Raw genomic sequence first — 26,682 nt, forward strand, 5'->3', positions numbered from 1 at the left:
AATGTTGTAAAGGCAATGTTTGTCAAGGCCATGTAATAAATACACTTACCTTTACAGACTGTTCTCAATGGATTTCCCTTCTTTGCTGCACTTCAAAGCTACAAAGAGATAAAAACGAAAGCACTGAGTTATCTGCGAGCAAAACAGCAAACGTTTTCTCTCCACGTCTCTAAGTAGAATTTCCATATGCCATGGTATGTGATGCTAGCCAAATAAACCACTGATAAAACTTTATGCCTCATACCTCCTGTACAAGAGGTCAATGAAAGACAAAGTCATAAACTGAAAACGGCACACACATCTACCCAGAATTGACTCACACAAACCTGGCCAGATCTATAGTCAAATCTTTTGGGGTGTGAACTCCTCAACAGAATGGAGGAGTGCAGAGATGAAACAGCTTATAAAGTGCAGAGATGAAAATCAAATTAAACATTATGCAGCACACTAGATCTGACCCAGCATTTTATTTTCTTACATCTTTTAGCGCCATCTTTCTTGCACACTCGATTTCCATTTCCCTGGGAGTTTTACTTGGAGGAGCCTATTCCATTTATATGGCGTGCAGGGCCCTCCCAATCCAGACCTCACCACTTGCCCCTATGAGTAAATGTGTGCAAGCTTACACATACAATCCTCCTTCCTCTAGGTAGAGTGTAGCCTTCTCTCGGTAGTGAGAAACTCATAAAACAGAGGAAGCCAAACTTGGCATTTCAAATCAAATCTAGGCATGTTAAGTTCCCTGCAACCAAAACGTACAATGTGCTGACCACACACAAGTCAATATGACAGGAGATGTGGTAAACTATAGTTGCCAAGCAACAGCAATAACTTAAGGTTTCAAGGGGCTGATTCTATAGTAGTCCAACATTACTCATATGTTGACTCCATGGTCAAAAATAAATGGAATATGCCTATTTCTTTCATACATGGCTAGGTCCTAACATCTCTTAAGGTATAGTAGTTGGGAATGGTCAACTACTTCATGGTTTTCCCATGTTTCTTTCTTTTTTTTTTTTTTCCCTTTAATGTCCTAAGTAACTGCTTTCGCCCCTACTGGGCTATTTCCCTTCACATCCTCCTACCACTATAGAACCCATTACCGCTGATGCATGACCACCAAAGAACAAGGCCAGACTTGTGGGCTATGATGTAAATCTTGGAATATTAATGCAGGAGATAAGGCCCCTCCATGGGACACCATCAAAATTTCTCCTTCCCCCTGTGTTATGTGGATTGCAATAGAGTTGGGGGAAACATAATTTGGGGAAGACTAGATAAAATAGTATAATACTACATTTTATAAAGTCTGAGAGATTTATGGTCTGACAACAAAGAGATTGAGCTGTATCCGTTTCTATCTCAAACACAAAGAAATGCTAAACAAAATATAGCTCAAAAGAAAGGGAGGGGACCAATATGAAAAAATAATGAATGCAAATTTTCTAGAATGAAAGACATGAATCCTCTTGAAAAAGAATACCAAGACCTCAACAAGGTAAATAAAAGCAAATCTACAGGTAGATACAACAGAAGGAAACCGCAGAACACCAGAGGTAGAAAGAAAGCCTTAAATCCAACCAGAGAGAAAAAAGACTCCTTGCAAAACAACTTGTCATAAGCAAAAATAAAATCAAGACAGCAGTGGAATGACATGTCCTAAGTTCCAAGTGAAAAAAATTCAAGGAAAATTCTATAGCCATGCTAAACTAATTATCATTCAAGAATGAGAGAAATAAGGACATTTTTCAGGAAAAAAAATATTATTTCCTGCTCACAGTAGTTTACTTTTGCTGAAAGGAATACTAAAAGATATACTTGAATAATAAGAAATTGATCCCAGAAGGAAAGAGGAACAAAAAGCAACGGTGAACAAATAAATTAGCAAGTATGACAGTAAATCTAGTAAATTCAAATGGACATATATACACTACCAAATGTAAGGTAGATAGCTAGTGGGAAGCAGCCACATAGCACAGGGAGATCAGCTCGGTGCTTTGTGACCGCCTGGAGGGGTGCGATAGGGAGGGTGGGAAGGAAGGAGACACAAGAGGGAGGAGATATGGGAACATATGTATATGTATAACTGATTCACTTTGTTATAAAGCAGAAACCAACACACCATTGTAAAGCAATTATACTCCAATAAAAAAAAAATGTGTTTCTAACATTTCCTGAAACACAGTATATTATTACATAAAGTTTAAAAATTAAAGCAAATTTGAGAAAAAATAATAATAATAAATAAATAAATAAATAATGGGTATTGGATAAAAATTACTAAACCCTGCTTGTCAAAAACCTACAATAGCAATAATGACCAATTTTTAGGGTTTGCAAATAAGATGAAATGAGTGGTTGGCCACAATCATATGGAATAAAGGAGGGGAAATGAATTGTTTAGGAGGAAAAGATACTGATTAAGTTGTTAAAAATATGCATTACAGCTACTGATAAACTTGTTAAAGATAACTAGCGTTTCTTTCTCTACATAACCAAAGATATCTTTTCATATATGCTCAAAGGGACATGTACAAGAATGTTTCTAGCATCAATGCTAGAATGGCAAGAAATACTGAAAACAGAAACAGGTATTAACAGTACAATGAATAAACACATTTTTATAGATTCTTACAATGGAATATTACACTGAGTTGAGAAATCAATGAATCAGTTACACACATCAACACGTATGCCTTTCAAAAATATGATGTAAAACAAAAGAAGCAAGTCACAAAAGACTGTATATATTATTCCGCATATAACATATTCAAAAAGGCAAAAATAAATACTATCTTGTTTTGAAATATTACATGTAAGTGGCAAAAACTATGAAGAAAAGCAAGGGAATGAATGATTTATACAGAATTCAGGCTATATTTACCTTGAGAGTGAGGAAGGAGATTGTAATGGGGAAATGGTCTAAGAGGATTCTGGAATATGGTAATGCTCTATTTCTTGGCTTGGGGACAGGTATCTGGATGTTCAGTTTATTATTTTCTTTAAACTGTAGATATACATTTTCAAAAATTATTTTGTATGTATATTCTATTTCACGATTTTAAAACACATAAGAGTAATCACCATAAGAATTGAAGTATCCAAACCAGTGAAGGGAACAATCTAGAGAATAGAAAACTCAACCAATTCTCTTTCTATAGAAGACTGGAATGGGATGGAGAAAGAAACAAAGGAAAACACAGTGAACAGAAAACACAAAATATTTAAAAGAAGTTCAAATATGTCAGTAATCAGAGTAAGTGGATTAAATGCATCTGTTAAAATAAAATTTTTTCAAAATGAATTTTTTTAAACCTTGCTATGTGATGTTTATAAGAAACACATCTAAGACAGAAAGAGATTTTGAAAGGACAAGTACAGAAAACTATATACCAAGCAAATATGAACCAAAAGAAAGTTGGTGGAAGTAAGTTAATATTAGGCAAAATACAAGTTAGTAATAATAAAATAGGCATTTGCATTGACTACATATTGCTACAAAGCCAACTACCTAACAATTAATGACTTCATAATAATAATTTATTATCTCTTATGGTTTCTATGGAACAAGAATCTTGACAGGGTGCAGTGAGCCGACTTTTTTGTATGCTACAGTGCCTGAGGCCTCAGCTGGGAGACTTGAAAGCTGGGGCCTGGAATCATCTGAAGGTTCATCCCCTCAAATGCCTGCCAGTTGCTGAGGGTTAGCTGAGACTTTAGCTAGGGCTATCAGCTGTAACACATCCTTGTGGCCTCTACATGGGGTGTGCCTCTCATCACAACATGGTGGCTGGGGTGAAGCTGTTACCTTCAGGGCAGTGTCCGTATACTCCAGCTGCTGAGGCCTCCATGGTCTGGGACCCATGAAGACTGCAACCACTGCCATTAGGTCACAGAGGTGGGGACGTGGGAGAGGTCCGCTGCTACTTCAAGGCCTGGGCCCCGCCAGTGGGCGGCCGAGGCGAGGGCTCTGGAGCTCTGCAGACACAGCCCTAGTCCTGTCCCTGGGCCCCCCAGGTCACCTGCCGGTCCCGAGGCCGGGTTCCAGAGGGGCCTGGGGAGAAGGCCTCGAGCCTCCTCTCAGCACACTGTCTGCCCGGCGGGCAATGGCGCGCTAAGGCTCTCGCGCTAATGGCTCTCGCGCTAATAGCTCTCGCGCTAAGGCTCTCGCGCTAGTGGCTCTCGCGCTAGTGGCTCTCGCGCTAATGGCTCTCGCGCTAATGGCTTTGCGCCAGCTCTGTCCCTTTTACCATGTAAACGTCATTGAGGAACTGAACGAGGAACTGTTCTGTGGACTGAGACAGAATTCAGTTTGGAGTCGACTGGAAAATGGAAATCATTAAAATGAAGTGGAAATCATTAAAATGAAGACAGTGAGTAAGGACAATATTAGACACGTTTGGGTGTGAAGGAGAGGAAAGAGTAGCAACTGGAGGAGAAAGGGCTGAAAGAGGCTTTCTTTGTACAGTTCGTAAACAGAAAAAACCTGAGCACGTGTCAAGGTGATGAGCAGATGAGCAGTGGAAACTAAGAGGCTGAAAGCAGAAGAGTGAGAAAGGGTAGCCAGTACTGAAGGTTCGCTCCCAGAAAGGTAAAGGGACAGGTGGTGGGACTGATCTTCAAACAGAGCTTTGTTGTCTCCTTAATCGTAGAATGCCTTGTGACAGGCATGCATGCTATTGTCTTAAATTATTACCTTCTCCTGTGTTTATATTTTATGACCTTAATGAACGTCTAAGCTCTTTAAAACCTATGGCTTATATTGCTTAAACCAAACTCACCCTGCCCGGGCATTGTGAGCCCCAGACTCTATGCTAGCACTAAATAGTCATTCAGTCAATACTTGTTGAATAAACAAGCACAGCTGACCCTTGAACAGGATGTTTGAACTACACTGGTCCACTTATACATGGATTTTTTTTCAATAACTACGTACTACAGTACTACACTCTTCGTGGTTATTGAATCCGCAGAATCTCGGATATGGACACACATATGGAAGGCTGATGATACGTTATACACAAATATTCAACTGCTCGGCGCCCCTAACCCCCTCCGCATTCAAGAGTCAGCTGCACAAGTGGATTCCACAGTCTTTGTGTATACCTCTGGCACCCAAACATTTGTCCATTTATGTATGCTAGATATCTGAAGTAGGAGCAGGTCAGAATCAGAAAACTCTCACTCTAGTGCCCAAAGTACTTAATCTCTGGACAAAAGTCAAGAATAGCCACTCAAACTAGTCCTCTCTTTCCCATGTTTACCTTGACCCCCAAATCCAAAGACATAAACTTCTACTGTCCATGAAAACATTTTCACCTGCAGCTACAATGCATTATACCTTTCCCAGTTCCCCTCATGCCTAACTCATCCCCATTTTGTTGTAGAGCAGGTGGACTCTCTAACCTTCATATGACCTTCTGCAAGACACAGATTATGTTTAAATGAATCCAAAGAGGTTTAGGCTTTAGCTGCTCCCAAAAGACATAATCATGGAGGCAGAGCAGTACAGGCCAATAACACACTGATTTATCTGAGTGGTTTTCCAGAGCATAGCTGCCCAGAAAACCTTTTTCAACACCAAGCCCCTCACTCCATTATCCAGCCTCCAGGTAAATACTGGCCTGAATTTAAACAAACATCTTTCTCAAATATAAAAACCTCCTTTGACTGTGATTTATCTTCCCCCAATTAAAACCTATCTTTGGGAACCATCCAACTGCACCTTCCTTAAGGCAACATTGCCTGGAACTGAGAGATTTGCATCCACTGCTGCATTCTGCAGCCCTCACCTGACTTGACTGCCACATTAAGCGATTGGTTATTGACCTTTAAGTCTTTAACAATTATGTATATACCTAGGAAAGAAGTCTGTTCACTCAGGAATTAAGACACAAGAAAGAAGACAGTGAATAAATTCAGCCCTCATTTCTGTTCTTGTGCTATGCTCAGTGAGCTGTTGCTGCAGTTGAATTACTGCAACATTCTTTCAAATGATAGCCAATTTTCAACTAAGAAAAGATTCTTAAACCTTTTTCTACATATCGGTGAAAACCAGGCAGCTGGAAAACGTAGCCTTGGTTAAACTACCTGATGATAAATGAATATTTTAAACACATGAAATTATTTGAGAATCTGCAGACTGATTTAAACCCTCACAACAAACAACAGAAAAGATCCCCCAAACCTGAGACTTCTCAGATGTATTCCCAGAAATTTTATTTCAGTTTATATGCATGTATTTCTTAAAGAGTAATTTTCAGAATTTGTGAAACTGATGTATTTAGAGTTGAGGGAGGAGATCGGAATATTCCTTAGTTTTGTTATTCACATGGATAACTGATCAATATTGTCAAAATGTAAATGAAAGTCTTTCCAATAGACCCTAAGTTCAACAAAGATACAGACCACATCTTTTTTTTTTTTTTTTTTGGCCAGCACCTCATTTTTATTTCAAACAAAAGCATCGAACGTCTTTAAAAGAACCTCTTACAGGTGTGGTGATTCAGACTACACCCTTCTTGCTCTTTGTTGAATCTACGTCCTCTAAGACAGTGTCAACATACACCCAAGGAAATTTGCTTAAAGGAATATTATGTTTGTGTTATTGTTGAAAACATTGAAAATTCTTTACTTGAGATTAGCTTTTTATTTTTGTTCTTTCTTTCTCATTTTCTTAATTTGTACTCTAGGCTTTTTTAAGATAAAAAGATATCTCTCTACAGAAGTCTACACTTCTGTGGCCTGAGACACACACACACACACAGAATATAACACCACTCATCCTCACCACACCTGTTCAATGCTGTAATATTTGCCAGGCATTGAAAAAATAAATTTGCCAAGTAGCATGAGCCCTGGAAAATCATTAGATGACACCTGAGGAGCAGAATACCAGTCAACCAATAATTAGCATCTTAACATGCAGAGAGTTAGAGACAAATCAAATTCCATGAAATCTCGGGGAGCATGACCCTGGCCAGGTTGGCACCCTGGCTGTGGGGGAAGTCAGTGGCTTTGTCTGACCGTAAGACAGGGCTGGAAGCACCGTGGCTAGTCTAATCCTAGGAGGAGACACTCAGACAACGTGACATTTGCACAGGGATGCCCTAACATGGCCCTAGTATGTTTTCTTAGAATGAGATGACATTTCAAGTCAAACAGTTCTGCTCCCAATAGCACAAACCCTCCCCAAACTCTAATAACCTGAATTTGAGACAAAGAGGTTCATCTCAGAGAGAAACTGAGGTTGTATGGATGTAACATTAAAATAATCAATTTTTAAGTAAGGTTAAGCCAGATATTCAGTGTTTAGCCTCATTCGTTATCATTCCAGAATTTCATAGACCTCAGATCGCCTTAGTCTAAAAAACAGTTCTTGTTTGAGCAAAACCCTGTTCCTGGAGTATCCATATGGATACTTTTCAATGAACACGGAATCTAGTTAAAAAATTGTGCTACCACGAGGTGTGGCAAGTGTCAGTGCACTGTGTCCTCACCAAACCCCTGCTGCCTGGAACTGCTGTCCACATGTGCGTCCATCCAAGGATGTAGGGCTACTGCTGTTACTGCTGCCTCCAGCCTATCTAAGGTCACCTTTCTTACACAGCTGATTCATGCTAAAGGAAGAAACAGAGAGGTTGGAGAACACCAATTCCCCATTCGGTTTCTGCAGTTGTCTACGTAACTTGGGGATCTCGCCCTTAAGAGGAGTCCAGAATGAAGGGCCCCACCTCCAAACAGACTGCCAGTCCTCAGGGTAAATGCTCTGCCTCTACCATGTGGCCTGCATGTGCCTGGTTTGAATCTGCTTCCACCCTAAGCCAAGGGTGACTGTTCTGCCAGCCCCCACTCCACTCCACTACAGGGTCAGGCAGCAGGCTCCTGGACCAGTGACATCACTGCTGAGAGGGAGTCTGGTTGTGCCCTCCTCTGAACTCTCCATCTGGAAGATTCTCTGGCCTCCTTCCCTCTCATTTTTAAACTGATAGACACTGCTGGACAGGGAAACTCAGAGCAAACCAAAGTTCATCTTCCCTTCCCTGCTTCTCAGCTGGCATAATCACAGGGACAGAATGAGGTTGGCAGGGACCAGGATGCCAGGAATTAAATGAGGGCCCCTGACCATTGGACCACATTAGTCCTGCCTTCCAAAGTCTTAATTAGTCCTCCTCCGCCTGGCATATCCACTTGCCTTTGGAACCCAGAGAGGTGGCCGGGTCAGATGCCATGCTCACAGCAAGTACTCAACAAAATATTGGTTGAGAATGGCAGCCACAAACGCCTGCTGGCTCACGGCTTTGCAACAACAGTCAGTTTTGAGGTCTGGGCCCCAGCAGCAAGATTTCTGCTCCTCTTTGTAATGCAGACAGTTCTAGCAGCGATATTCCGAGTGATATTCAGCTACCAGCTCAATTTGGAAGCAAAATGATCTTAACAAACAGTGGCAGACTTGACAGACAGGCTGTTGAGCCTGGGGACCAAAACAAGGGACAAAAAGAAAGAGAAAGGAAGGGTTGATGGTAAGTGGAAGAGAGGAAAATGAACACTGCAAAGAGAATTGATTACGGGGCTAGACACCTCAGTTCTACAGGTCTGAAATGAGCGGGGAACAAAACAACAGACTCAAGAGATGTAAACAGTGGGTGGGGGGGAGTCCCAGAAAGGGAACAGAGTGGCATCTTTTGGGAATTCTGATGCTGGGACAGACTCAGGGCTAGCAGTGGAATAGATGCAACAGTAAGTAACATTTGAGAGGTTTCAAAAGACAATGAGTCCTAATTCTGTCTTGTTTTGCCCTTCTTAAACTGTAATGACACACCAAAATTTGCTATTTTTCTAAGAGGACATTGACGGATACAATGGAAACTCTGAATACATTTTTTCCCTCTGCATTCATTGTCTCTGGCCCTTATCCACAGGCCTATTGCAGACTAAATTGGATTTTGGATCACTGGTACTGAGGCGCTGCAATTAATTAACAATAGAAACATAATATTTATATCCAGGCCTAACAACATCTGACATTTAAACTATTCCGCCAGTCAGGCAAATTCCATTCGACAAATTTTCATTTTAATGAACATGACAGGCCACAGTTTACATGATAGGCCAAGAAGCAGAACAGAGTTGATCTCTTGGCATGTGCTTTCAAGGCCTGGCCATGCTGCAAGAGAAACAAGCTGGGGAAACTGTCAGAATAATAGAAAGACCAGGTCCCCAGTTCTGCTCAGACAGACCAAGGATACATGCCCCCCAACAAAGATCCTAGTATGAAACTGTCCTTGTTTCTGTGCAAGCTCAAAGTGAAACACCTACTGCCCCTTATGATCCACTGGATAATTTTTCTATCTTTGGGCTGCGGACATTTTCTTTGGGGTACTAAAATCCCTTAGTCCTTCCTAATTAAAAAGTGATAAACGTTTTGCAAGACATCCAATAATGTGCAAAGTACACAAGAGTTGGAACTGATGCAGCTTTTTCAGTTGGCACAAGACTGGCCTTCCGTATTCTGCCAGATGGTGTATCTCAGTAAGTCCCCAATCCCTGACTCAAGTGAGGGGCACTGTCAATATGATGCTGAAGAAGAGACTTTTTAAATGCTATCTTATTTTGCATTATACTAACACCAAAGGCCTAACATTTTTTTCTTGCTGAAACTTTCATAGTTAAAGAAGTTTTCATTTTTCTATGACTCATTATTCAAGCAGACAGAAGATGGTACACATGAGGAGAAAAATTCCATCCCCCTAATTACTGTGTAAATTTGCTGAAACCCAATATCAAAGACCAGATCTCCTAGCCTGAACTCCTATCACTCCTGTATGGATTACTGGTCTAACGGATGCTGGGTGACACAGTGTGGATTTCTCCAAACCCATCTACACTACCCCAAAAATGTGGATATAAAGGACAGAGATGAAGATGGAAAGTGTAGAGAGAACAAGGCAGTTAGAGAGAAGCTTAAAAGATGTGAGAAACAGATAAAGTCAGTGAAAAACCAACAGCAAATTGTCAACAGGAGCCCTTCTTATTGGAAAGGCCATGTATTTCTATTTCACGTATTTAAAACACTCTTTATCTCAGCTTTTACATCAATTTAAAAGAACTGAAATAAAGTTCCACTTTTCAAGTAAAGACTTCTTTGGAATATGGATTTGGTTCCAATCTCAGCAATAAGAAATAGCCACCTTCCCAGTGACTTGTTTTCAAGCAATGGCTCTGAATAGATCCAAAATGATAACTATGCTCCATGTCACTTCTAGATATGGTCATGATACTAGAACATTAAGTCCTGAAAGGATAACAGCATTTCCATTATTATAACCAGATTTAAAATCAGTAAATTTTCAGTCAAGTCGATAACATGTATGTAGAGTATGGACACACACACAGACACACAAACACAAGTTATAATAACAGTCAGGTTTTTGAGTTCTTTACATGCATCCCCTCACATAAAACAAACACTATAAGTACTATTATGAACCCAATTACACACTGAGGAGAGGGTGATTAGAGTTAACTGATTTCCCTAAGAGGTGAAGTCCAAGGTCACAGGCAGGTAAGTGGTAGAGGTGAGGTGCAAATCCAAACCTGCCTCCCTCTAGAGCCTGTGCTCTACACAACCCAGCGGCATATGACGGCATCTGCAAGGGAGACAGCATGAAGAAATTGATTTCTTTTGCCAATAGTCAAAATATCTTTTAAATATCAGGTATAAAGCATTTTCAGCCCACCAGATGCTTATTTAATTTTGAAAAATCAATTTTTATGAAGCTGCTCTGAGAAGTAGTTTCATGTTTGTTAATGCCTGGTTATATTCTTGAAAAAGTAGAAGGCTTATAGAAAAAAGATATATTTCTTAAAGTCAGGAAGAAAAACAAGACCCTAACTAGATTGAATTGATAATGTTTGACAGAACACAAATGAATAGAATCTGTAACTTTAACATGCCTTTGCAGGAGGCATGTACTAAAATGCTCATATCAAATTCAGAACACAAAAGATTTAACATGCTTATTGTTGTAAACAAAGGCATTTGGTTAAATGAAAGTTCCATCAAAGCTTAATAACCAAATTCAAGTGAACACAAAGTAAAGGTTTATATACTTTCTGCAGTTTCAGTAATAGCTAATCTAATCATGGTAAATGGAGGGTTATTGTTGATTTCCTTTGCCTCCGTTTCATAAATTAGATAAAGCAACCTGGCAGTTACCGTACTTTAGAGTTTTGTTCGACTAAGTGATTTTAAAGCTATCTCAAAATATAACGAAGCCATCACTTGAATGACTGCTGAACTGTGCCTTGCTTTGCGTCACCACATTAGTGCTTTCGATCAGTGTTACGTAAGAAGCTTCCTGTGAACTAAAACTATTCTATAAAGCTCAATTTATATGTACAGGACCAACGATTTAGAAGGCAAAGTGTCACTGATACAGTATTATCTGATATTCCGTTGCACCAGGGCCAAGCTTGTAAAATATAAACTAGAAAAGCAGTCAAGTGTTATTATTTCTTCTGATCCAAAACTCAGGAACAGTAGAATTTCTCTGGTTAATGACTTTTCATAGCACATTTCCAATTTTCTACTATACTTTATTGATCTGGAATACTAAAACGGTTTTCTTCCCTGGCTAAAGAACACACCAAGCTCGTGCCCTGCATCTGGTGGGATACACCTCCAAAGGCACCATGGTGGTGGCATCTCATCAGGCAGCTGAGGGGTGGTAACATGAACCAAGGCATTTTCCTCACTGAAAGAATGTTGAATCTCAGGCCTTTTGATAAAAGGAAACACTTTGCCCTGGGAGGCTAGATACCTGCAGTTCTGAGAGCCGATGAGTTGCCGTTCACAAAAGCAGTCTATTTTCCTGCATTTTCCCCCTGTGCCCTGATACGGTTACTTTCAATTACCCTGATAGCCCAGGAAGAAAAATCTCTCTCTCTCCATATTTCATTCACATAATAAGATTCTGCAAGCTGTTCTGTATGACAGATGAGGACCGTGAGCTGAAGCAACTTGTTCTGCCTGTCAGCCTCCAAGAACCCACAGCAATGAGATACAATCGTGATGACATTACTAGAGTAGAAGTGGGTCAAATCCATAGTCACTTTAAGACAGAATGTCAACTGTTTTTTCTATTTCTACTTCAGTAATTTGATGCAGTGGTACCCACCCACCCCCAAAAAAAGAAAGAGTTCATTGCTATTAGCTTAGTATACACACACACACACACACACACACAGAGAGAGAGAGAGAGAGAGAGAGAGAGAGAAATGCAAATATTGTTAAAATTAGCCCTTAAATGACTTTTGCAGCCTCTGACCAATCAGTCAACAAAAACTTACTAAGCATCTACTATGGGCCAAACACTGATCTAGGGAGAGCGTTGGAAACAGACACAGCCCTGCCTCATAGAGTTTACAGACTGGAGTAAAAGACAAATATTAGCAAGGTGATTGAAACTGATGTAATGAAGACTGCAAATGAAGTACAAGGGGGCTTATAAGATAAGAACTGCTAGTCTTATTGGTCAGAATAAGTTTCCTTGCAGAAGAGACATTTAAGCTATAGCCTCAGGTAGAAATAGTAGCCAGGTAAGGAGTGAGGGAGAGGAGTTCCAAGCAGAGGGCTTTCTCTGCAAAATGTTTCCTTTCAAAGAAACCAGGCTTCAAGATGCAGACGGTATAATGGAGTAAATGAAGACATGGAGCCCACCCCGGGAGTTATTATCTTTTCCTTGTTTTAACCCCTAGTTTAAAAAATTAATTGATTGAAAGAAAAACTTATAAAGCATTAGTATGCCTCTAGTATGCCTCGGTCCTATCTTACCACATAAAGCCAAAAGTTAGTCATAACAACATCTTGCTGATCTAAATATTAAGGTGGATTTTACTTCGTAAAAAACCTAATTTGTCTTGACTGTACTGGTTAAAACCCATGGGTTATTTTTAAAAACATGTTTTGACAGCAGTGAAACTTGCAGCACACACAACACCAAGAGCATAAATTTGTTCAGGGTACAAGTACATGAAAATTAACACAAGCAGTTGGTAAATGTGATAAAAAAAATTAAAAAAAAAACTCTACCAACTTCAGGCCACAGCAGGTAGAAATTAAGAAGAAAAACATTCTCTTCTCTAATATTTTGTCATGAAAATCCTGATTCATTCTTGCAGAAAATTGTATTGGATCATCACTCAAGTCTCTTAAAACATACAACTTTTTTCCATGGATTCAACAAAATGGAATGGAGAGAGAAAACTGGATTTATTAATGAGTACGCTTGCCTTTTCTACTAAACCCCAGAATGTGACATTTGGACCATTTTCTTTCCAAATTCAAAATCCATCCCAAGAATCCAAAATCGATAAAATTTGCATTAGCGTAACTGAGGCTGTATTTGGCCCTAAAAACTGAATGACTAAGTAGGACTACTAGTATGGCAGAGTTTTCTTTTCTTTTCTTTCTTTCTTTTTTTTTTTTTTTTTTTTTGTCTTTAGCTATTACCAGAAATGACCTTAGCAGCTACTCTAAAATGAATACAACCTAGAGCTACTTTAAGAATTATAGTGTACAAACCATGAGCATTAATAGTCTCATTCTACCCTGTTACTTAAATCTTATCAAGAGTTCAATCTGGAAGGCATATTAAGAGGAGGACTGGTCAAATTAGCAAGTACCTACTGGACGGCAACCAGAAAGATGGGGGCTCCAAACTTCACATAAGGAACAACCGAAGTACCTGGGGAATATTCAGCCTGGAGGAAAGCAATAAGACACATGAAAACTGCCTTCATAAATTCTATGGAAATTCGGTGATTAAAGCCATTTCATTTTATTGAGCACCTCCTCTGTGCAAAAGGCACTGTGCAAGGCGATGAAGATACAACACTGAGCAAATAAGCCTTAGCCTTTTACTACCATGTGGAAGAGAAAACAGACTTTCTCTGTGGCACTTCACAGGATATGGTCTAACAGGGCACAGCACAGATTCTGGAATCAGAGTGCTAGACTCAAAGCCCGTAGTGGGCTGGATGGTGGCCCCCAAAAGATATGTCTGCATCAAATCCCTGGAGCCTGCAAGTGTTACCTTATTCAGAAAAAGGGTCTTTGCAAAAGGAATTAAGTTAAGAATCTTGATTTGAGGTCATCCTGGATTATCTGGTTGGGCCCTAAGAACAATGACGTGTCCTTATAAGAGAAAGGCAGATAGAGATTTGAGAAAGAAGAGGAGAAGATATAGAGAAAGCCAAGTAAAGTAAATTATTATGGAGCCACAAGCCAAAGGATGCTTGGAGCCATCAGAACCTGGAAGAGGCAAGGAAGGATTCTTCCCCAGAGCATCTTGAGGGAGCATACCATACACCTGGCACTCTGTGGCAATGAATTCCTTAAAAAATAAGACATAATTTCCTATGGGAGCTACCATCCCTTGGATGAGAATGGAGGGGGTTACTCTTTACCCAAACTAAAACATGAAAATATCTCACAATCACAGCTAGGGAAAAAAGACAAGTCAGTGGGTCTTCAAAGGGGATAAACCTACCTGTGCAATTCTCTCCCTTCTTGGATTCAGTATATTCCAGACACTGCCGACTACACCCTGGGAGGCTAAGTCAAAATGTGCAGCAAGCCAGGCAGTAGGTCTAGGAAATTAAGATATAGCTTCCTACTCCTATTTGTGGTGTAGCTGCACGGCCAGAATAACGTAGTTCACTTGGGCCTGGTTTTGCTGAAAAGACACAGGTCTCAAATAAAGCTAGACAGGAGACTAGATAAATAAAACTACAGAATATTCACATAATGGAACATTATATAGCAGCCTAACCAAATAAGGCAAGAATACAGAACAGTGTATGTTGTGTGTTACTTTTTGGGTAAGAAAGGAAGGGAAATAATTTATATACATATTTGCCTGTGTGCATTAAAAATACTGAAAAGATACAAACAAACCTAGTAAAAGTGGCTACCCTAAGGGAAATGGGGGCAGAGATGGGAGTATGGGGACAGGAACAGGAGTAAAACTCCACTTTATGCCTTTTGCATTGTCTTGATTTTTGAATCAGACAAATATATTACCAACTCAAAAAAAATGTCTATTAAAAATAAAAAACTAGGGCTTCCCTGGTGGCACAGTGGTTGGGAGTCCACCTGCCGATGCAGGGGACACGGGTTCGTGCCCCGGTCCGGGAGGATCCCACATGCCGTGGAGCGACTGGGCCCGTGAGCCATGGCCACTGGGCCTGCGCGTCCAGAGCCTGTGCTCTGCAACGGGAGAGGCCGCAACAGTGAGAGGCCCGCGTACCGCAAAAAAATAATAATAAATAAATAAATAAAATAAAAAACTAAAACAAGGTTATAACAACTCACATTGCTGGGGGTAAGTAAAATGGTACATTTGAAGAGGGCAATTTGATGACATAAATCAAGGACTGTAAAATTGGCATTTCGTTGGGCCCAGTGATTCCACTTATGAAAGGAACTTAAGGAAATAAGATTTGTGTACACACACACACACACACACACACACACACACACACACACACAGATGTTCAATACAGTATTATTTGTCATAGTTAAATTTTTTTTTAATCTACATGTAAAATAACAGAGATTGAGTCAAATAAATCATGAAACATTCAAACAGTTGAGGGATATGCAGCTATTAAAAATTATACTATAAAATATATACTGTAAAGACTACTCAGAGATACAGAAAAAGAATATTCATAGTGTATTTTTTTAATTATTCATTAAATTTCCAGTAAAATCTTTAAACCATCTACCGGGTGCTAGGCAGTGAGATGGATGCTGATTTAAAAAGCCAGTTATGGGGGCAGTACATAACTCAAAAATCCCACTTTTTTGTGCATTTATAACTAAACTAAAAGGATAAACACCAAAATGAGAGCAGTGATTACATCTGGGTGGTAAGATTATCATTGAAATACATTTTCTATAATGAACATATATTACTTCGCAATAAGAGAAAAAAGCACCACTTTTAAAATCAGGTTAACAACACCCAGGGTCAAAAATGTGTCTCATTCATCTGTGTTCTGACACCCCAACCTGACTCCCTGAACACAAGTATGATGCCTGCTTCAGCCGCAGCCATCCTGTGACCATTAAGAAAAGGCCAAGAACACTGTAGACACACTCTCCTTGACATCTCTGAGCTGTTGAACTAAAGCCACAGCCACCACACATTTCTAGATTTCTTTTTTTCTTTTCTTTTCTTTTTTTTTGCGGTACGGGGCCTCTCACTGTTGTGGCCTCTCCCGTTGCGGAGCACAGGCTCCGGACACGCAGGCTCAGCGGCCATGGTTCACGGGCCTAGCCGCTCCGCGGCATGTGGGATCTTCCCGGACCGGAGCACGAACCCGTGTCCCTTGCATCGGCAGGCGGACTCTCAACCACTGCGCCACTAGGGAAGCCCACTAAATTTCTTATTATGTGGGAGAAATAATCCCCTATTTTTTAAAGCCACCATAAGTCAAGTTTTCTATTACGTGCAGCTGAAAGCATTCTGAGCTGACAGAGTTAAATATCAAATAATAGAGGATATGTTAAGGCTGGTACTGGCAACCCAACATGTTTATTTTGGTCCATGAGTAGAAACTGAAAACAGATGTTGTTAACTGCCCCACCACCTTCCTGCTCCATAGTCTCTTCTCTGAAGCTCCTGGGAAAAAGATCCCAGGAGAAGCTGTTAGTGGAGATTCTAGGGGCGCAGGGGAGCACTGTCTGCAGTGAAGAAAAACTAGATACTTACTCCTACAGCTTACCATATAACCCAGCATTTCCACTTCTGAGAACGTATCCTAAGAAAAGAATAGTGGATGTAATTATATGCAAATATTGCATATATGTAATTATATGCAATATTTGCATATATGCAAATATTCTTCACTAACATATACCAGAAGTAGAGGTGGGGGAAACCTAATGTTAAACAATTAGGATAGGGGCTTCCATGGTGGCACAGTGGTTAAGAATCCGCCTGACAATTCAAGGAACACAGGTTCGAGCCCTGGTCTGGGAAGATTCCACATGCCGCAGAGCAACTAAGCCCATGCACCACAACTACTGAGCCTGCGCTCTAGAGCCCATGAGCCACAACTACTGAAGCCCACACGCCTACAGCCCGTGCTCCTCAACAAGAGAAGCCACCGCAATGAGAAGCGCGCACGCCGCAACAAAGAATAGCCTCCGCTCACCTCAGCTAGAGAAAGCCCACATGTAACAACGAAGACCCACCGCAGCCAAAAATTTAAATTTAAATTTAAAAATTAAAAAAAGACCAATTAGGATAGGTTGCAGGTTCTAATAGTAAGAGTACTTTGCAATCATTAATGACATGGCAAAATGCACACAATACCCTGATGAGTAAAAAAAAAGGTAACAAAACTACATATAAAGTGTGATCCCAATTTAGAAAGCTAACAGAACTTAGAACTTATATACGCAATAAAAAAGGATGGAAAGTGTATACATTGAAATATTTTTTAAATATTTATTTATTTTATTTATTTTGTCTGCACCAGGTCTTAGCTGTGGCACACAGACTCTTAGTTGCAGCATGCAGACTTCTTAGTTGCAGCCTGCACACTTCTAGGTTGGCATGCAGTATCTAGTTCCCCAACCAGGGATCGAACCTGGGCCCCCTGCATTGGGAGCACAGTCTTACCCACTGGACCACCAGGGAAATCCCTACATTGAAATATTGATAGTGCTATAATGAGGGGATGAAATGCTAATGTTACTTTACTTTTGAGCATTTTTATCTTTTTTTATTTCCTAAAATGAATTTTCTTATGCAGTTGGTAAGAAAAGGTTTTTTTTTTCCAAATACCACCTTCTCATAGAATAATCTGGGCCTTCTAACCAAGATGCTGGCCTCATGGACAGCAACTCTGTCTACTATCTGCCTGCAGATCCAATGGAGTTAACAAGAAACAATTTATTTTTGTGTTTTAAAAATAGACTGATGCCAACAGCTGCAAGCTAAGTTACAGAAAAAGATAAAGAAATCTTGTTTCCAAGTGAATTTGCATTATATAAATGCAATATGTTTTAATTCCATAAATATAGTTTTGATGCTGCCAATTTGAGAAAAATATTGATGTTTCCTTAAATAAGTCTATTCCATACTGAAATTCATTCCCTTACATGAAATGGAATGATCTTGGAAACAATACAAATAATGTTAATTTGTTATGTCACTGGTAAAAAGCAAGTCCATTTACATACTTGTCTTGATCCAACAGACTTCATTACTACAGAAAGAGTAGCCACCAAGCAGGTTTGACTTCTTGACCAGCTGAGGACATCAGCTAGTAGAGCTTAAACTCTCTCCCATGTCATATAACATGCATCCATATCCCAGCACCACCACTTGCCAGCTGGGTATCCTTAAGCACATACTTAACCTCTCTGTGTTTCAGTTTTCTCATCTGTAAACAGGGATAATAAGAGTATCTACCCCCTAGAGTTGCTGTGAGGATGAAATGAGAGAATCCCCACAAAGGTCTTAGTTTAGTGCCTGGCCCATAGTAACCTGATAAAAAATAACGGCTCTTCTAACTAATATATCTCTTCCATATGTGGAGATACAGCATGGACCTGGAACATTAGATGCTTCTCTTTTTTTACTTTTAGCAAAATAAATTTTACTTATTATAAGCTAAAATATATAATAGCTTAAATCAAATGGCAACACATAGACTTTAGGGAAAAAAAATCTCTTGCCTCATTTCTTCCTACTTTCCACTTGTCATCCCCAGAAGTATCTATGTTCCCCTGTTTTAGTTGTCCTCTATTTTTCCATTTCTCCACTGTAGCTATATTGCATTTTTTCCCAGTTTTATTGAGAAATAATTGACATACATCACTGTATAAATTTAAGGTGTACAGCATGATGGTTTGATTTACATATATTGTGAAATGATTACCATAAATAGGTTTAGTTAACACCATCTAACACCATTTAGTTAACACCATAAATAGGTTTAGTTAACATCATCTCATAAAGATACAATAAAAAGAAAAGAAAAAACAAATTTCTCCTTGTGATGAGAACTCTTAGTATCTACTCTTTTAACAACTTTCCCATATACCATACAGCTGTGCTAACTATAATCATCATGTTGTACATTACAACCCAAATACTTATTTATCATATAATTGAAGTTTGTACCTTTTGATAACCACAAATCTAATCTTTTCCTATGAGTTTGGTGTAGGTTTGCGGTGGGGGGGGAATGCTTTTTTTTTTTTTTTACACATTCCACACATAAGTGACATCATATAGTACTTATCTTTCTCTGTCTGACTTATTTCACTTAGCATGCCTTCAAGGTCCATCCATGTTGTCATAAATGGTAGAATTTCCTCATTTTTATGGCTGAATAATATTCCATTGTATGTATAAATACCAAAATTTCTTTAACCACTCATCCGTCAATGGACACTTAAGTCTTGGCTATTATAAATAATGCTGCTATGAAAACAGGGATGCAGATATCTTTTCCAATTAGTGTTTTTGTTTCCTATATATATACATGGAACATTTGATGTTAAAGAGACTCCAGCATCCAGGTTTAAGAACTCATGCTGGATACAGATATTTGACTTTCAATTATAGATTTGACATTATTTATTTACTGTTCCCTATGATAAATGAGATGCTTAGGGAAAATGTTGGGTCTTTTAGACAACTGGGAAATCTGCTTCAGCATGTGTATTAGAGATGGTAACTGCTCTCAGTCACCTTGTCTTATCTAGTTCTTTACTTTATTTAAGGTATTGTGACTAATTAAAAAAAGAAAAAATGATAGCTAAAATCATTGCTAGTGTGTATTTGGTGCTTATTATATACCAGGAAGCACCCCATGTACTTTCATGTATTATCTCACTTAATCCTCACAATTAACCAGTGAGATAGATTCTCTTATTATCTCCATTTTTTAGAAAAGGGAACTGAATCACAAAGAGACAGAAAAATACTGAGTCAAGATATAAACATAATATATAACAGTAACAAAATAACAACATAATAATAATAACAAAATGGCAGCATCATTAAATCCCAGTGATGTGTCAAACAGCACTGGATGCTTTCCAAACATCATCACTTGTGATTACAACAACTTCTACTATTCCCATTTAGTGGATGAGAAAACTGAGTACTTAACTAAATTAGCTAAGGCAAGATATAGGTCTGTTTGGCCCTGAAGCCTGCCTTGCGAGGCAAATGCCCTTGTGCAGAGGATAAGGGGAAAGGCTTATCAGATCCCTGAAGCTCTCCACTTGGTCATAGCATGTTGGAGAGCACATGACTTCAGAATTATCAGATCCAAGTCCCTCACTTGACAGATGTGGAAAGGGAGGCCCAGAGAGAAGACACGACATTCATAAGGCAGTGAAAGAGCCAGAACTAAAACCCAGGTCTCTCGACTCCCAGGACTGCGTTCTTGTGGTGACATGGTGAGGCCCTCTCACACTGAGTCAGCCATCTCAGATGCTGAAAGAAGGAAGGGAGAGCCTGACAGCTGCAGGGTGATGGTGCCAGCCTGTCATCTCTCCCTCTGCTCCCTCCTGACCCTGGGGGATGCTGTACATGCTTCCGGGCACATTCAGAACTGGGAAGAATAGAGAAGCTTGGGGGAAAGAATCCATAGCAAAGGCAGAAAGCACCCAGTGCCCTTTCATAATCTACCCAGAGCCAATTTCCAATATGATTCTCCTAAAATAGATGGAGATCAATGGAGAAGGAGGTTGGCTCAGGCACGTGTGGGTCTCTTTTATAGACACAAAACACAACAGAGCCCAGGTCTTTAAATCAGCAAATCCCTTGAGTCTTTTCTGATTAAATGCACATCTTTCCTAGTTTGTGTACTGGATAAAAATAAAGTGTCGTATAGAGAAATCTTAAAAATAGAGTTTAGGAGATATTGAATTAAAATTCATTCAGTATTATGTAATCCTTGAAATACAACAGTTGTTTACTCTGCTTTGATTTCTAAGCTTTCCTTTGATGACAAATATTAATATTTATCATTTTTCTGATGTTGGACTAATGAGAATCTTAAGTGTTTATGAGAGGCATTTAAATACTCCAGTATGATAGATGTGTTTGTTTTCTGACTTATATTCCTTTGTATTTAACATCAATGAGCATTTACTTTTTTGTGCTGAATCCTGGGTTGTTGTTCACCAATGTTTTCAGAAAACTTCATATGGCCAGAATTGCTAGCCTCTACATTTATTTCATGGCCAAATATGAGATTTCCCCAAATAACACAATACTATGAGAAAGATCTAGCTGTGATCTTCAAACTGAAAACTGGCACACGTATAACTACTTACCAGCAAGTAGACAGAGCAACATAACAGGTTTAATGACACTGACCACAGGTAATATTTATTGAGCACTGACCACTCATCAGGCACTGTGCAAGGCATGCTTTACATCAACAGTCTCACTGAATCCTCACAATAACTCTAAGAGTTAAGTAGTATTATAATCTTTGTTTTACAGAAAAACAATATGCAGTGAGGTTGAGTACTTTGCTCAAGATGACACGGCTAATGAGAAGCAAAGCCAGCAGTCAGTGCTCAGAGCCAGACAGCAGGCTCCTCTCTATACTCCCTCCCTATGAGCCCCTTCTTGACTCCCCAGCATTTGAAACTTCCTATTAGCTATATAACATTAATGACCCATCTGCATGGAGCAGCAGCCTCAGGATGACCCAGACTTTCAGGTCTTGATGGCAATGAGGAGAAAAAACTCATTCTATCTATCACAGGCCTGGGGATAGGACAAATAAGGTCCCTGCCTTTGGGGAGCAAACTTTCTCGAGAGGGAAAATAGACAATATTAATGCAATAAACAAGGCATTATTTCCAATAAACAGAGGAAATGGGTTGCTGTACATGTTCAGAGAAATGCTAAGAGGGCTGAGGTCTGCGATCTTTTGTAGATTTCACTTAACTATACTCCCCATGCAACCAGGAGTCGGCTAACCAAAGAAGTAATAGAGGATGGCCTAGAAGTAGTGTGGTCAAGTGCATGGTGTTGTGCAAAGTGCAACACCGAATTCTAAGTAAGGGATCTGACATGGACCACTTACCCCACACAGGGACCACATGCTCAGGAGACAGCATGAGCAAAATCACCACTATTCCTGCCTTCACAGAGCTTACAGTTGAGAGGGAAGAGAGGCATTGATCAAAAAATAGAGATGAAATAAAAGCTATAAAAAAGTATGAGGATATTTCTCCAAAGAAGACAATACAGATGGCCAACAGGTACATGAAAAGATGCTCCACACTGCTAATTATCAATGTTAGAGAAATGCAAATCAAAACTATAATGAGGTATCACCTCACATCAGTCAGAATGGCCATCATCAAAAAGTCTACAAACAAACGCTAGAGAGGGTGTAGAGAAAAGGGAACCCTCCTACACTGTTGATGAGAAGGTTAAGTTGGTGCAGCCACTATGGAGAACAGTATGGAGGTTCCTTAAAAAACTAAAAATAGTCACCATATGATCCAGCAATCCCAATCCTGGGCATATACCTGGACAAACATATAATTCAAAAAGATACAAGCACCTCTATATTCATAGCAGCACTATTCACAATAGCCAGGACATGGAAACAACCTAAATGTCCACTGACAGATAAATGGTTAAAGAAGGTATGACACATATATACAATAGAATATTACTCAGCCATAAGAAAGAATGAAATAATGCCACTTGCAGCAATATGGATGGAACCAGAGATTATCATACTAAGTGAAGTAAATCAGAAAGAGAAAGACAAATACCATATGATATCACTCATATGTGGAATCTAAAATATGACACAAATGAAATTCTATGAAATAGAAACAGACTCACAGACACAGAGAACAGACTTGTGGTTGCCAAGGGGGAAATGGGATGGGAGAGGGATGGAGTAGGAGTTTGGGGTGAGCAGATGCAAACTATTATATAGAGAATGGATAAACAACAAGGTCCTACTGTATAGCACAGGGAAAACTATATTCAGTATTCTGTGATAAACCGTAATGGAAGATAATATTAAAAAAAGAATGTATATATATGTATAACTGAATCACTCTGCTGTATAGCAGAAACTAACACAACATTGTAAATCAACTATATTTCAATTTAAAAAAAAAATGGCAATATAGTAGAAGCCACAAAGAACTAGAACCTTGCTATTCCAAGTGTGACCCATCTTCCACATCTGCATCACCTGGGAGCCAGCCAGAAATGCAGAAGCTTCTGGTCAAACCACCCTTGCATATAATTCCAGCCAGGCCCTGACCCATAAGAGTTGGACCCAGCTGTTTCATCTGCACTAGGAAGCCAAATGCAGCTAATTCTTCTGGGCCAGGGAGACGTTGGTCTGTTGCCTTGTGGAGTTTCAAGAGACTTGAGGAAGCTTTCTGTCCTGCATAGAGGGGCCAAGAGAGGTCCTCAGTTGTAGATTTATCTGTGGCCACTGGCTGCTGAAGCTTCCTGTCCTTGCTTTTACCCTCTCAGCTGGCAGAACCCAGCAACTGGGATTTCAAACTGCAGTGGCCACCTGTTGCCTTTGTATCCCCAGTAGCACTTCACCACTTACGAAGGTATCGGCACCTCCCATTAATCAGGCCTCTCTGTGTACAGAGCCATGTAAGCTGTGTCCAGCACAACTCCAGAGGGCACCATTCACATACATATTTCTGAAACAAAAAACAAAAACCTTCCCTTTCCCTCCACCCAACCATCTTCTTGTTATACCTCTTCCATACCGTCCACATTTGTCGCGCATGCATTTTTCCCTGCTCTCCTGCAGATCACAACCTCTCCCCTCACTAGGCTCATTCCTGGGAGAGGTTGGACAGAGACTGCCAGTGCTTCAGGGTTGAGAAAAACAACCTTATTCCAGCAGGTTCCTCTGCCTGTCCTCAGGGCTCCAAGCACATACACAGACTCCAGCTTCTAGGTATCACTCAGGCATCTCCTGGCACAACCAAGCAAGTACTGTCCTGCAGTAAATGTGGAGACAGCAGTGAGGTTTTTTTTTTACTGTTTCAAAACTGAATACATGCAAAAGAGCCTTCAAGTCCTGCAAAAAATAAAAATTTTGTCCATATCACATACTACAAACTTCAGTGATTAAATGACTGTAGACCATACTTTCCTCCAGCCCATGCTCAACTAAAATACGCATGCATTAAACCTCATGAGGAAGCACTGATACTTCCACATTATCTATGATGGGTTTTAGCTCCAATAGCTGTGAGCCTGAGAAACTGCAAAATACATTGAATTTTCATGGAAACCTGACTGTTAATAAAAAGAGGTAAATCCATAATGAGGAACACTAATAAACACATAAAAAGATTCAGAAAGAGTCTTTAAGTTCCAGAATACTCAATGAGCGCCTTTTGTGAACCTCTTAACCAGTTTCTCAATTTTTTTTCTATGCCTACTTATTTATCATTACAAGAAAACCTTGGCATACATGCAAATTCCCCCAAAATATGTAATTTTTAAACTGTATTAAACCCGCCAGCAAAAACACTTTTCCCAGTCTTTCTCTCTATTAAGTCAACACAGCAGAAAAATAAAACTACTACATTGTGAAATGACCTTCTAGTGAGCAGAGAAGCTTAGGAAATGCTGTAAAAGGAAATTGAGGTATAGGGTAATATAAATTCAGGCCAAGAATCCTCCTGAAAACTGGATATAAAGTTCTAAATATAAATATTCAAGGGTGTGGCCAAGATGGCAGAGTAGGAAGACCTGAACTCATCTCCTCTTACAGACACATCAAAATTACAACTACTTACGGAGCAACTACTTATGAGAACAACCTGAAGACTAGCAAGAAAGATTTTCCACAACTAAAGATATAAGAAGGAGTGACGAGAGGGTAGGAGGGGTGGAGGTGGAGCTGCAGTCCCGTCCAGACCCACACTCCCGGGTGGGCAACCCACAAATGGGAGGATAATCACAATTGTAGAGGTTCTCTTCAAGGAGCGACCTAGAGATTATCATACTAAGTGAAGTCAGTCAGTAAGTGAAATAAGTCATATGATATCACTTATATGTGGAATCTAAAATATGATACAAATAAGCTTATTTATAGAACAAATACAGACTCACAGACATAGAGAACAAACTTATGCCAGACTCACAGACATAGAGAACAAACTTACGCTTACCAAAGGGAAGAGGTGGGAGGAAGGGATGAATTAGGAGTTTGGGATTAGCAGATACAAACTACTATATATAAAATAGATAAACAACAAGGTCCTACTGCATAGCACAGTGAACTACATTCAATATCTTGTAATAACCTGTAATGGAAAAGAATCTGAATATACATGTATGTGTGTATGTGTGTGTGTATGTGTGTGTATATATATATATATATATACACATATATATATAACACAATCACTTTGCTGTACAGCTGAAGCTGACACAAAATTGTAAATCAACTATAGTTCAATTTCTTTTTTTTTTTTTGGCTGTGTTGGGTCTTAGTTGTAGCACACAGGATCTTCATTTGAGGCATGCGAGATCTTTCGTTGAGGTACGCACGCGAGCTTCTCTCTAGTTGTGGCACGTGGGATCCAGAGCACGTGGGCTCTGTAGTTTGCGGCACATAGGCTCTCTAGTTGAGGCATGCATGCTCAGTAGTTGTGGCGCCTGGGCTTAGTTGTCCTGCAGCATGTGGGATCTTAGTTCCCTAACCAGGGATTGAACCGGAATTCCATGCATTGTAAGGCAGATTCTTTACCACTGGACCACCAGGGAAGTACCCCCCGACCAGGGATTGAACACAGGCCACTGCAGTGAAAGCACTAAGCTCTAACCACTGGGATGCCAGGGAATTCCCAACTATACTTCAATTTAAAAAAAGATACTAGGGAGCTAATTTGCCTGCTACAGCAATAATTATCCCCAAGCTTAGCACCATTATTTCAAGCACCCAACACAATGTCTGACACATAATATGTACTCAATAAACACTTATCAGTGATTGAATTAATTTTTTTAAATTTATTTATTTATTTTTGGCTGTGTTGGGTCTTCGTTTCTGTGCGAGGGCTTTCTCTAGTTGCGGCGAGCGGGGACCACTCTTCATCCCATTGCGCGGGCCTCTCACTATCATGGCCCCTCTTGTTGCAGAGCACAGGCTCCAGATGCGCAGGCTCAGTAGCTGTGGCTCATGGGCCCAGTTCCTCCGCAGCATGTGGGATCTTCCCAGACCAGGGCTCGAACCCGTGTCCCCTGCATTGGCAGGCAGATTCTCAACCACTGCACCACCAGGGAAGCCCTGAATTAATTTTAAAAAAAGAATTTTAAAGATAAGCAAAAGCTAAAAGAGTTCACCACCACTAAACAAGCTTCTCTAAGCAGAAAAGAAAAGACTACAACTAGAAATATGAAAATAATGAAAAGGAAAATCTCATTGGTGAAATTATAGTAAAGGTAGTAAGTAGATCGACCACTTACAAAGCCAGTATGAAGGTTAAAAGACAAAAGTAGTTAAATCATCTATTTCCACAATAAGTAGTTAAGGGATACACAAAACAAAAAGATGTAAAATATGATGTCAAAACATTAAATGAAAAATCTCACATAAACAAGCTAACTTAAA

General features: G+C 39.7%; 1 protein-coding gene across 4 annotated transcripts in view; it reads right to left on the reverse strand.

The window, feature by feature from the left end:
* FHIT (fragile histidine triad diadenosine triphosphatase) overlaps positions 1-26,682 on the reverse strand; it is a 1,455,268-nt gene that overhangs the window by 1,418,085 nt on the left and 10,501 nt on the right. For 3 of the 4 annotated variants that reach the window (XM_082663608.1, XM_082663605.1, XM_082663607.1), the window contains exon 2: positions 50-98. The exons of the other annotated variant lie outside the window; for it this stretch is intronic. The gene's annotated coding sequence lies outside the window, so the exon portion shown is untranslated. The remainder of the gene's footprint in view (positions 1-49; positions 99-26,682) is intronic. 4 annotated transcript variants of the gene reach the window in all.

Source organism: Grampus griseus, assembly GCF_964374135.1.
Source record: "Grampus griseus genome assembly, chromosome: 10".
NCBI classification, from domain to species: domain Eukaryota; kingdom Metazoa; phylum Chordata; class Mammalia; order Artiodactyla; family Delphinidae; genus Grampus; species Grampus griseus.